The 11,371-nt window shown below is 38.2% G+C and overlaps 1 long non-coding RNA gene and 1 pseudogene across 1 annotated transcript; one reads left to right on the forward strand and one right to left on the reverse strand.

The window, feature by feature from the left end:
* Positions 1–390: 390 nt before the first annotated feature.
* Positions 391–11,371, reverse strand: part of LOC127423565 (activating signal cointegrator 1 complex subunit 1-like) — an 11,909-nt pseudogene continuing 928 nt past the window's right edge.
* LOC127423571 (uncharacterized) lies at positions 9,600–10,860 on the forward strand. The gene is made up of 3 exons (XR_007894339.1): positions 9,600–9,690; positions 10,266–10,441; positions 10,780–10,860. It is a non-coding gene; the product is annotated as an uncharacterized LOC127423571 (long non-coding RNA).

Raw genomic sequence — 11,371 nt, forward strand, 5'->3', positions numbered from 1 at the left:
TAATTATTAAAATTCAATAAATACTCACCGTCCAAAGTTCAGTTCCAAAATATTAACTTTATTATTCAACAGGTAATATTCGGTCCATTATATTTCGCTTTGCAAATTCTCCTACAAATTTCAGTGGTTACAATTTGGTTGAAAATTCAACCTTGTGCGTTGCAGGAAAAGCAGTAGAGTGCCGATGCACAAACTTCACTTGCTGTTACAAGGCTTCACCACTAGGTGGTGCAATCGGGTGTTGATGAAGACATTTGTCATTAATATACTTCCATAGATCTTCATTAGATCTGTCTCAACACTGTTTTAATTACACAAACTCACATTCCAAAATGTTAATACACACGACACACAAGTGCAGAGTGAGTTGTATCACAAATGTTTGCATCTCTGCTGTAAAATATGATAAAACTGTGAGAGCAGATGGTGGGGAAAAAAAAGAGTGAATGAACTTATTTAGAAAACACATCTACATCCAGAGTTGATTTCTCAGAACAAACCAGGTCATACAGTTAAACATGTTGTAAGATAACAGGTGTCGCCTCTTCTGGATCCAAATAAACAGCTCCTGCTCCAGAAAGCAGCCTGTGAAGAATAAGTTCAGACAAGTGTTTGCAAAACAACTTATAGTATCTGCTGCTCCCGGGTAACCGTTGCAGTTTACTGCATGTTTTCGGTTACATTTGTACACAGTAATAAACTCTCTATGCGGTACCACCCCTGGAGTCACGAGTTGCTGAGTGACTCCAGCCTGATCTCCTGAGCAACCAAATTGGCCCAGTTGCTAGGGAGGGTAGAGTCACATGGGGTAACCTCCTCGTGGTCGTGATTAGTGGTTCTCGCTCTCAATGGGGTGTGTGGTAAGTTGTGCGTGGATCGTGGAGAGTAGCATGAGCCTCCACATGCTGTGAGTCTCCGCGGTGTCATGCACAACGAGTCACGTGATAAGATGCACGGATTGACGGTCTCAGATGCGGAGGCAACTGAGACTTGTCCTCCGCCACCTGGATTGAGGTGAATAACCGCGCCACCACGAGGACCTACTAAGTAGTGGGAATTGGGCATTCCAAATTGGGGAGAAAAGGGGATAAAAAATAAATAAATACAACCAAGGTCAGTGTCAACAATTAAGCTTTCATTAAAAACCAATATTTGCCCCCTGGATTTAAATGTATTACTTCTTAGCCTAAGAATTAAATCAACATCAACTCATATTTTATGACTTAATATAAATATATAGGACTATAACAGAATATTAAGGATTACACCTTAATACCGAAGAATTAATTACAAAGGCATTTTGAATTTCGGGGGCATTTTGTGATTTTTTTATGACAAAAAAGGGAAGAACTTACAATGGAAGTGAATGGGGCTAATTTTTGGAGGGTTTAAAGGCAGAAATGTGAAGCTTGTAGTTTTATAAAAGCACTTACATTCATTTTTCTGCTAAAACTTGAGCTATAAAGTTGTTTAAATCATAGTTTTTATGGTTGTTGGGGTTTACGGTGTTACGTCATCATGAAAAGGTTAGTAAGTTATTTTATCACACTAAATAAATCATGTTAACACACATATTGTTTATGTCTTGTGTCTATACTTTTGAAACAGTGCGTATTTTAATGTTTACAGAATGACCCCATTGACTTACATTGTAAGTGTCTCACTGGAACACACAATTGTGCTTTTTTATAGAAAAGGAGGGACGAGTCAAAAATAACTTTTGTGGGAATATTCCTTTAAAGTTTAGCTAGAAAACTGCACCAAAAATCATGGTAATCCTATGTTTGTTTGGACACATATCATGTCATACATTAACAATTCTCTTTGAGATTCCTTGGTCTGCCATGTATATATCATGGTATTTGATATTTATAGATATTCTCACTTCTTTGTATGTTCTGTGCCACTACAAGCAGAATTTGTACATATATAAATGGGCTTTTTTTACATTATAGCACTATGGGGGAGTCCTGATGCAGTTTAATTGTTCATTGGAAAATGGCCTAAGATGCATCCTGTTTGTGACGTTTCTAACCTGTAAGATGTTTCTTGCATCAAAAGCTTCACGGTCTTTAATGTTCTGTCTTCCTGAAGCTCCTTAAACCTCCGCTGAGAGAAACACACTTGAGGTTAGACACAGACACACACACACAAAAACAAGAACTTAAATTTCGAAATACTCTTCATATAATCAGATAGTGATGAACGTGTTCTGTTTAGAAGCGGTCGGTGGTGTTTGGTGAACAACTTTACTCAACTACTTATTTGAAAACAGCACACTAACGGCCTGATGTCAACATGGACGCAGCCACAACAACAACAACAACAACACAACGGTCCGATTTACACAAACACATCTGAATGAGACCTTTGTATGAAGATGAAGACATGCAGAACTTTTGAAAAACATGCCTGATAAACACAGCGTTCGTCTCACAGCGGCTGCTGTTTTTGTCATTCCTGACCGCGTGTGACCATCGGAGTTCCTTATGCGGTTAGTTTGGCATCTGTGCGATTGATACTTGATTTCTGAGATTTGCTGACCAGGTTTGTGAGGTCACGAATTTGCTCAAAGCTCAGTTCGGTAAATTTGTTCAAGAGGACATTAGTTATGAAGGACGTGCTCCACAAATATGATACACATTAAGTCTGTCAGCTCTGAAACAGCAGCACTGAAAAATGACTTACATGAGTTATAATTTTAAAATATGTGAGACTAGTGTTTCATTCGTGCTGATGTGCTTAAAGATTGAGTGTTTCAGGAGTCTATCTGTGTGGATGTGGGTCGGTCTCACCTGACGGACCATTCCGGAACAGTGTGTTCATTACAGTGGCATGAATCTTCACTTTGTCCCACTCACGCTCCATCAGACCACCTGATATAAAACACTCCACCAGCCTGTCTGCTATCTGCTGCAGCCTACACACACACACATATATACATTTTTTTTTTGTGGAATTTGTCAAATAAAATTAATAATTCAGCCACAATACAGAATACACACACAAATAAATGGGTGAGACCATATAACACATTCACAATGCAGAACACATAGACCCCACTTCCTCCTGGTATTAAGATGCATTTCGGGTGATCCGATCACATGTGGTCAGCCCTAAATACAGGTCTAAACGGGGTCTAAAACGTTTTATGATCGGATCACAAAAACCACATACGAATGTGGTCAAAAACGCATGTGACCACATCACATTTGAGGTGCTAACGCCAGTCTGTCCTGAATGCGTCTCAGCAGCAGTGAAGCGCCACCCCTCAAGCCCCGTTCACACTGCCAGCGACCTGGTGTCGCTAGTGGGCATTCCTACTGTTTGTCGCTGTAACGTTATTGGAGGACTGGCCATAGCTTTTGAAAATATGATCACGGATGAGACTAACACCGGTAAAATTAAGATATAATTACAATCTGACAAGGAATCAGTTCTCTTGTCTCTACAAATGTACATTCTGCGGTGTAGAGTGTTTTATAAAATGTGCAGCAGTGTTCAGTGCATTAAATCATTAACAAGACGATCAATCTATCCATATAAATCATTAATAAGATGATCAATCTATCATGAATGAATGACTCAAACTCACTTTGACTGCATACTGTTTCTGACATGCTTTTCCATGCATCATTGTTTTATTATATCCATGCATGAACAGTAAAAATCCCTCACGATGCTGAAACTTCTCCTCCGTCTGTCTTCACTCTCATTTGTAGTCGCTCACAATTGTCGCTCGTCATTTGCATAAAGTTAAAATTTTATCAACTTGTCTGGTCGCTCTCCACGGCGATCTCTGTTGCCAACGGTCATGACAGCTCGTGTCTCAGAAAGTCACTGTGCTCTTGAAAATGAATGGGATCATGTCGCTATCTCACGCGATATCTCTGGCGGTGTGAACGGGGCTTCAACTGTCAATCAACTGCTGCGCTAAAACAAGAGTTTAATCTTTGCCTTCACGAGCGACTTTACAACAAGTCACGTGATGCGCGGATTGACGGTCTCAGACGCGGAGGCAACTGAGATTCGTCCTCCGCCACCCGGATTGAGGCGAGTCACTACGCCACCACGAGGACTTAGAGCGCATTGGGAATTGGGCATTCCAAATTGGGGAGAAAAAAAAAAAAAAAAAGGAAATAACCGTCAGATCTGAAAATTTAAAAAAGCAGCAAGGGCGGATTTAGGCATGGGCGACATGGGCAGCCACTCGGGGCAGCATCTTACCAGGGGTGGCACCTTGCCAGGGGTGACACGAGGTGCCCACACAGACAAGTTAGTGCCCTCAAATCCCCCAGCCATCAGGGGGAACATTAGTTTTGGGGGGTGCTGAAGCGTGTTTCGCCCAGGGTGCCATACAAGCTAGAACTGCTACTGAAAAGCAGATACAGTACATACACACTTACGAGAACTTCACAGATCTTCTTTAGTGTGTCTGATATCAACACAGATGAGAGCACGAACACCTGAAACTCCTTAATGTAGGTAATCCACTAAAATAATAGATAATTCTGCTTGACATGTTGTGTTTGTGCTTAGATTAAATTTTAACCACATCTGGGAGAAACAGCGCACCGATACTGACATAGTGGAGTGGTGGTGGCGTAGTGGGCTAAAGCATAGAACCGGTAAGCAGAAGCTTGCTGGTTCAATCCCCACAGCCACCACCATTGTGTCCTTGAGCAAGGCACTTAACCCCAGGTTGCTCTGGGGGGATTGTCCCTGTAATAAGTACACTGTGCTTTGGATAAAAGCGTCTGCCAAATGCATAAATGTAAATATAGTGATTGATGTATGTCGTCATGAAACAGAGATCCTCCCCTCCAAATCTGCACACAAGTGCTCACAGGAGATGCATTTAAGTGACCAGGTGTAAACAGCAATGTGTCTCACCTGAACACATGTGATCAGATCACCTGAAATGCATCTTAATACCAGGTGGAAAGGGGGTCATACACACACACATTCATCTTGTTTCAACCAGGAATGAATTAGTGCAGCCATATACCGGTTATTTTTGTCATGACATGATTTTCAAGTCATGTCATTATTCTTTTGTTACACCAGATGGCAGCAATCATCCCCCATTACATGAAACCTTCTCATATTTCTTTGTTTCAACTTAAAGAAGTGAAGGTTATTACTGGAGTGAAATTACCTATTTGCATATGCAAATTAATGGTGTAATTGAGAAATGTAAAAATGCCCAACTTCAGTGTTTTTACTTTAAGGAAGTTAGTGTTTTTACATTTCTTTCATGAAAATAAATAAATTACACATTTATTGTTTTCTGTCAAATTTGACTGCGAACAATACAAGTGTGAGTCTAAAACGAAGACTAAAACGAACAATGCACAAATCAATATTTACTGAATAATTCATTATTTTGTAGAGGGGGGTCAAAATGACTATATTCGCCTATGATTTTGAAGTAAAACTACATGTCAAAAAAGTAACCTTTTAAAGGTGTCAGTGTCATGATTTTATTTGTACACAGAGATCAGTAGATTTATTACTAATATCAGTTGACTTCAGCACCTCTTTTTGCATTATATGCCAATGGAGCGAGTCCAAAAATGGGATAAAACACTTTTTTTGTGTCATTTGTCCAAAGTTGGAGTGTCTATAACTCCAGAAGTGTTAAAGATATATTAATATCCTTTTAGGTTCTGGTTCAAAACAAACTTTTCTTTTTGTATCTTTATTTTTAAGACCCTATATGGTTCAATCCCAGAGATATGGGGCTCTCAATATGGCTATATGAGTCAATTGTTTCAATAGTCGAAAACCAAATGTCACATGGTATGAAGCTAGTTTTTCTTGTCCAACCAAACAAAAAGGTCTGAAGTAAAAAATAATGTTGAAACAAGAAATTTACATTTATTTCATCACATAGATACAATAATGTCATTTAATATTTGGCTTTCATCACCATTTACATTTATTTTTCTGCAGAAAAAGTATCAACAAAATAAATCATTTTAGGCAGGGAAGTTTCCGAAATGTGGTTGATTTGACATGGAATAACACTAATGTTGTGAAGCTCTGAAATGTGATGCTGCTATGTGTATCTGACAGGTAATGAATCAAATCTTACTTGTCAGTGCCGTCTTGAGGGGCGACTTTGGCATACAGAACGTCCACCATCGATGGGTCATCATTCATATATTCAATTCCTCTGACTTCTATTGGAAGAACCTTTCCTTCAGTTATATCTCTGCAGAGACAGATCACCACAATCTCTCAGAACAAACATTAGTCTGATGTAAAGATTGCTCACTGCTCTCTAAATATTCACTCATGAGAGGTTGGTCAAACTGTAGTGAAATGAACATAAAGTGATGTTGAATCAAAGCTTTTACCATTATGCCATCATCAGTAATGGATGCATGTGTATGTACTGTCTCTTTAAAAATAAGCATTAGTTCGCATAAAAACGCAGACCTGATAACATCTTGACACTGCTGAAGAAGTTCACTTGCTCGTGTCACTTCCTGTTCGTTCAGCAGGGCCAAAGTGCCAATAGTGAGGTGAAGTTTAGCTGTGGGACTAGTGGTCACACTTTTTACTTCAGTGGATATTTCTCAGGGTAGGTGTATTTTAGAAAGTCATTCTCTGCATTGACACATACCTTGAAGTCTTGGCTACAAAAAACCTACAGAACATTTTCACTGTTTTTGCACAGGAAAAAATATACAGTCGATTGATCACATGTTGGCCTCATGGGACAACTTGCCCCAGTGGTAGGGCACATTGTCACAATGGAACCAGTGGTGTAGGATTTATGTGAACATTGGGGGGGCATGGTCTCCCATCACAACCACTAAAACAAAATCTACACCTCTCTTTAAATCTACAACTGCATTAAACAGACTATTACAGGCTTCTTAGCTAAATGTTAATTTATAAGCATGAATTATGAATGGAAAAGGTAACATACAAAAATGTTTAAAAATTGTTTTGACACACAAATACTGTAACTGAGTTTGATTGAATACATTTTTCACATTTAAAACATGTGAAAATGTGACAACATGCTTCGACCTAACTATTATTAAAAGTATGTTTGTCCTTAGAACACATTTAACCCTTTCGGTAAAGTTTACATACACTTTGGTTGAAGTCATTAAAACTCATTTTTTAATCACTCCACAGATTTAATATTAGTAAACTATAGTTTTGGAAAGTCGTTTAGGACATCTACTTTGTGCATGACACGAGAAATTTTTCCAACAATTGTTTACAGACAGATTGTTTCACTTTTAATTTACTATAATCACAATTCCAGTGGGTCAGAAGTTTACATACACTAAGTTAACTGTGCCTTTAAGCAGTTTGGAAAATTCCAGAAAATTATGTCAAGATTTTAGACAATTAGCCAATTAGCTTCTGATAGGAGGTGTACTGAATTGGAGGTGTATCTGTGGATGTATTTTAAGGCCTACCTTCAAACTCAGTGCCTCTTTGCTTGACATTATGGGAAAATCAAAAGAAATCAGCCAAGACCTCAGAAAAAATATTGTGGACCTCCACAAATCTGATTCATCCTTGGGAGCAATTTCCAAATGCCTGAAGATACCACGTTCATCTGTACAAACAATAGTACACAAGTACTATTCCCACCATGGGACCACACAGCCATCATACTGCTCAGGAAGGAGACGCATTCTGTCTCCAAGAGATGAACGTAGTTTGGTGCAAAAAGTGCAAATCAATCCTAGAACAACAGCAAAGGACCTTGTGAAGATGCTGGAGGAAACAGGTAGACAAGTATCTATATCCACAGCAAAACGAGTCCTATATCGACATAACCTGAAAGGCTGCTCAGCAAGGAAGAAGCCACTGCTCCAAAACCACCATAAAAAAGCCAGACTACAGTTTGCAAGTGCACATGGGTACAAAGATCTTACTTTTTGGAGAAATGTCCTCTTGTCTAATGAAACAAACATTGAACTGTTTGGCCATAATGACCATCGTTATGTTTGGAGGAAAAAGGGTGAGGCTTGCAATCCGAAGAACACCGTCCCAAATGTGAAGCATGGGGGTGGCAGCATCATGTTGTGGGGGTGCTTTGCTGCAGGAGGGACTGGTGCACTTCACAAAATAGATGGCATCATGAGGAAGGAAAATGATGTGGATATATTGAAGCAACATCTCAAGACATCAGACAGGAAGTTAAAGCTCGGTCGCAAATGGGTCTTCCAAATGGACAATGACCCCAAGCATACCTCCAAAGTTGTGGCAAAATGGCTTAAGGACAACAAAGTCAAGGTATTGGAGTGGCCATCATAAAGCCCTGACCTCAGTCCGATAGAAAATGTGTGGGCAGAACTGAAAAAGCATGTGTGAGCAAGGAGGCCTACAAACCTGACTCAGTTACACCAGTTCTGTCTGGAGGAATGGGCCAAAATTCCAGCAACTTATTGTAAGAAGTTTGTGGAAGGCTACCCAAAATATTTGACCCAAGTTAAACAATTTCAAGGCAATGCTACCAAATACTAACAAAGTGTATGTAAACTTCTGACCCACTGGGAATGTGATAATAGAAATAAAAGCTGAAATAAATCATTCTCTCTACTATTATTCTGACATTTCACATTCTTAAAATAAAGTAGTGATCCTAACTGACCAAAGACAGGGAATGTTTTCTACCATTAAATGTTAGGAATTGTGAAAAACTGAGTTTAAATGTATTTGGCTAAGTTGTATGTAAACTGCTGACTTCAACTGTATATACTGTATATCAGTAACTCTAAGCCTTGTGACAACTAGCCCTGGTCTCACATATTATTATATATTAAATAACAGGAATGTTCCGGCTTCAAAACAAGTTAAGCTCATTCGACAGAATTTGTGGCATATAATTGATTACCACAAAAAAACAAATCATTTCAACTCGTCCCTCCTTTTCTTTAAAAAAAAGCAAATATCTGTTTCAAAAGTATAGCCACAAGACTAGGGATGCACCGATATGAACATTTTTGGCCGTTGCAGATATTTTGCCACTTTATTTTGTCATCAGATCCATGTTTTGCTCAGGAAACGTGTTTTAAAACGTAAAAAGAGGTACAAAAGCTTTTGTTCTAACAATCAGTAATTTCCACTGAACATGGATTGGATCTCTTGAACACATGACAGGCCAACATAAAAAAAAAAATTCACAATGAATGATAAATAGAAGATAAAAAGATTTAAAAAAAAAAGAATGAAAAATAACTAAATATCATAGCATAATACTTGAGGTCATTTTGTACTTCTACAGCATTTTTGCACATCTGTTTTTGCAGTTCAGAACAACAGAACTCACATTGTACATGTTTGTACTGTATATAATAAAACATCACAAATTCATATTATGCAAACATATGTTGGGCAATTCCACGGAAATGTCAAGAAGTTACCAGAGGAACAAAACGCCCTTTGAAATTCTATAGTGGTGTAATGAATAATGGAAAATGCTGTCCAGACCGCTAGAGGGCGCCGCTTGCTTACACAGCACTGACTGAAGTGCTGATTGCAGTCTATTTTTAAACGCAGCCTTTCAAGCTTTTGTAATCACGCAAGACCTTATTGCAATATCAAACTTAACTCAGTCAATGGTGTAGCCTTAATGGATACCATACCAATGTCAAGGAAGTCAAAGTTTGCTGTTTTCAAAGCGTTTGGATGGTTTTACCTCATCATGTATAGGTAAGTGCCGCTTTCACAAGTGTCTCATAACTATGGTTTCAACAGAAGAATTAATGTAAGGGCTTTTATAAAATTATAAGCATCACATTTCTGCCTTTAAACCCTCCAAAAATTGGCCCCATTGACTTCCACTGTAAGTGTCTCACTGGAACACAGATTTTTGCTTTTATTATTAAAGAAAAGGAGGGACGAGTCAAAAAAATGTTTTGTGGTAATTAACATTATGCCACAAATGCTGTCGATTGAGCTTAACTTCTGTTGAACCCTGAATATTGCTATAATAATAGTTTGTTGTAATATATGCCATACAATTACAAATAAATGCCACTAAATAAAGAAATAACATTTACCAGATTATCTTTTGTCACTTTGATATTTCATTGGTAATGAGGTATAAACATTAAACTATCATTATTTAATTATCCAAACTATAATTGTGTTGTGTTAGACAAATGTTGTTTTTTTCTTTGGAATAACATGCACTGATGAATCGTGCACAATATGATCAGGAACATGTATTTAGAAAGTAAATAGAGGCCACTTTGATTTCATGTTGACTTCAAATGGAAATTCAGTTTCACAGACGGTCACACCTGACCACAGCGCTGCAGCACGTCCTCTCTGAAGCACAGAAACCCATCCTGCACCTCACCATCATTCAGCGCAAAAGACAGGAAGTGGATGACTGGCTGGTTCCTCCGAAATCTGTTGATCAAAACCTCAGTGCTGTTGACAGCTGTGATCACTGAATGTACAGTACCACACCACAAACACACATACACACACACAGAATGTACTTCCATAAAACCCCAAACAACCACAGCCAGAACACACAGTACTAACCACATCACACTACTAGAACATTCTGCACCCATAAAGACACTTTTATTTTGATGCAGAAACAATTTGAGACGCATCATGACAATTACTGACAAACACTGAACATCAGTTTCTACGTGTGTTTAGAATTGCTTGAATACTACTAACTATTATTTCTCACCGATCTGTCCCTCCACGCTTTGTTTTGGGATGTTGATTGAAGTTTTTGTCTCTGATTCCAGTCCTTTACAAGTCTCTTCCTTCTTGCAGATAATATACCTGAGAAAAGACAAGAATACGACAGAGATGCATACAAGATTTCAGAGTGTTTCGAGGCCGAATGTAACAGTGCAATTGCAATTATTACTTAAAAATAAAACATTGATATTATCCAAATTTGACTCAAATAACAGTAATATAATTGCTTTACTACTATGCTACTAGTTCTTTTAACCCTTAAAAACTTTTTTTCATATTTTTATATACCTCAGGATATAAATAAGGTGTTTTCGAAAAACTTGTTTTTGTTCTGTTCCCAATCACGTCAACTATATCTGAGAAAGATTCTGTGCTGATATGACAAAGCAATCAAAAGTTATAACATTACAAATATAATTTATCATAGTGTCCAAAAACTTCTCCATGTGTCCAAAAGCTTCTCCAAACAAATAAAACATAATAATTGTACATAGGAACTACTTGCACATGCAAACACAACAATGACTAAAGGTTTGCATAGCATGCAGACATGATTTTAGTAATGAGATTTCACAGAATGAGTTTCATTCTGTGTCATTTGAGTCATCATTGAGTCTGTGTCATGTATTTGGCGCCATCTCCTGGTGGCCATATGTAACATTGT

This window comes from Myxocyprinus asiaticus, chromosome 32, assembly GCF_019703515.2.
Source record: "Myxocyprinus asiaticus isolate MX2 ecotype Aquarium Trade chromosome 32, UBuf_Myxa_2, whole genome shotgun sequence".
Taxonomy (NCBI): domain Eukaryota; kingdom Metazoa; phylum Chordata; class Actinopteri; order Cypriniformes; family Catostomidae; genus Myxocyprinus; species Myxocyprinus asiaticus.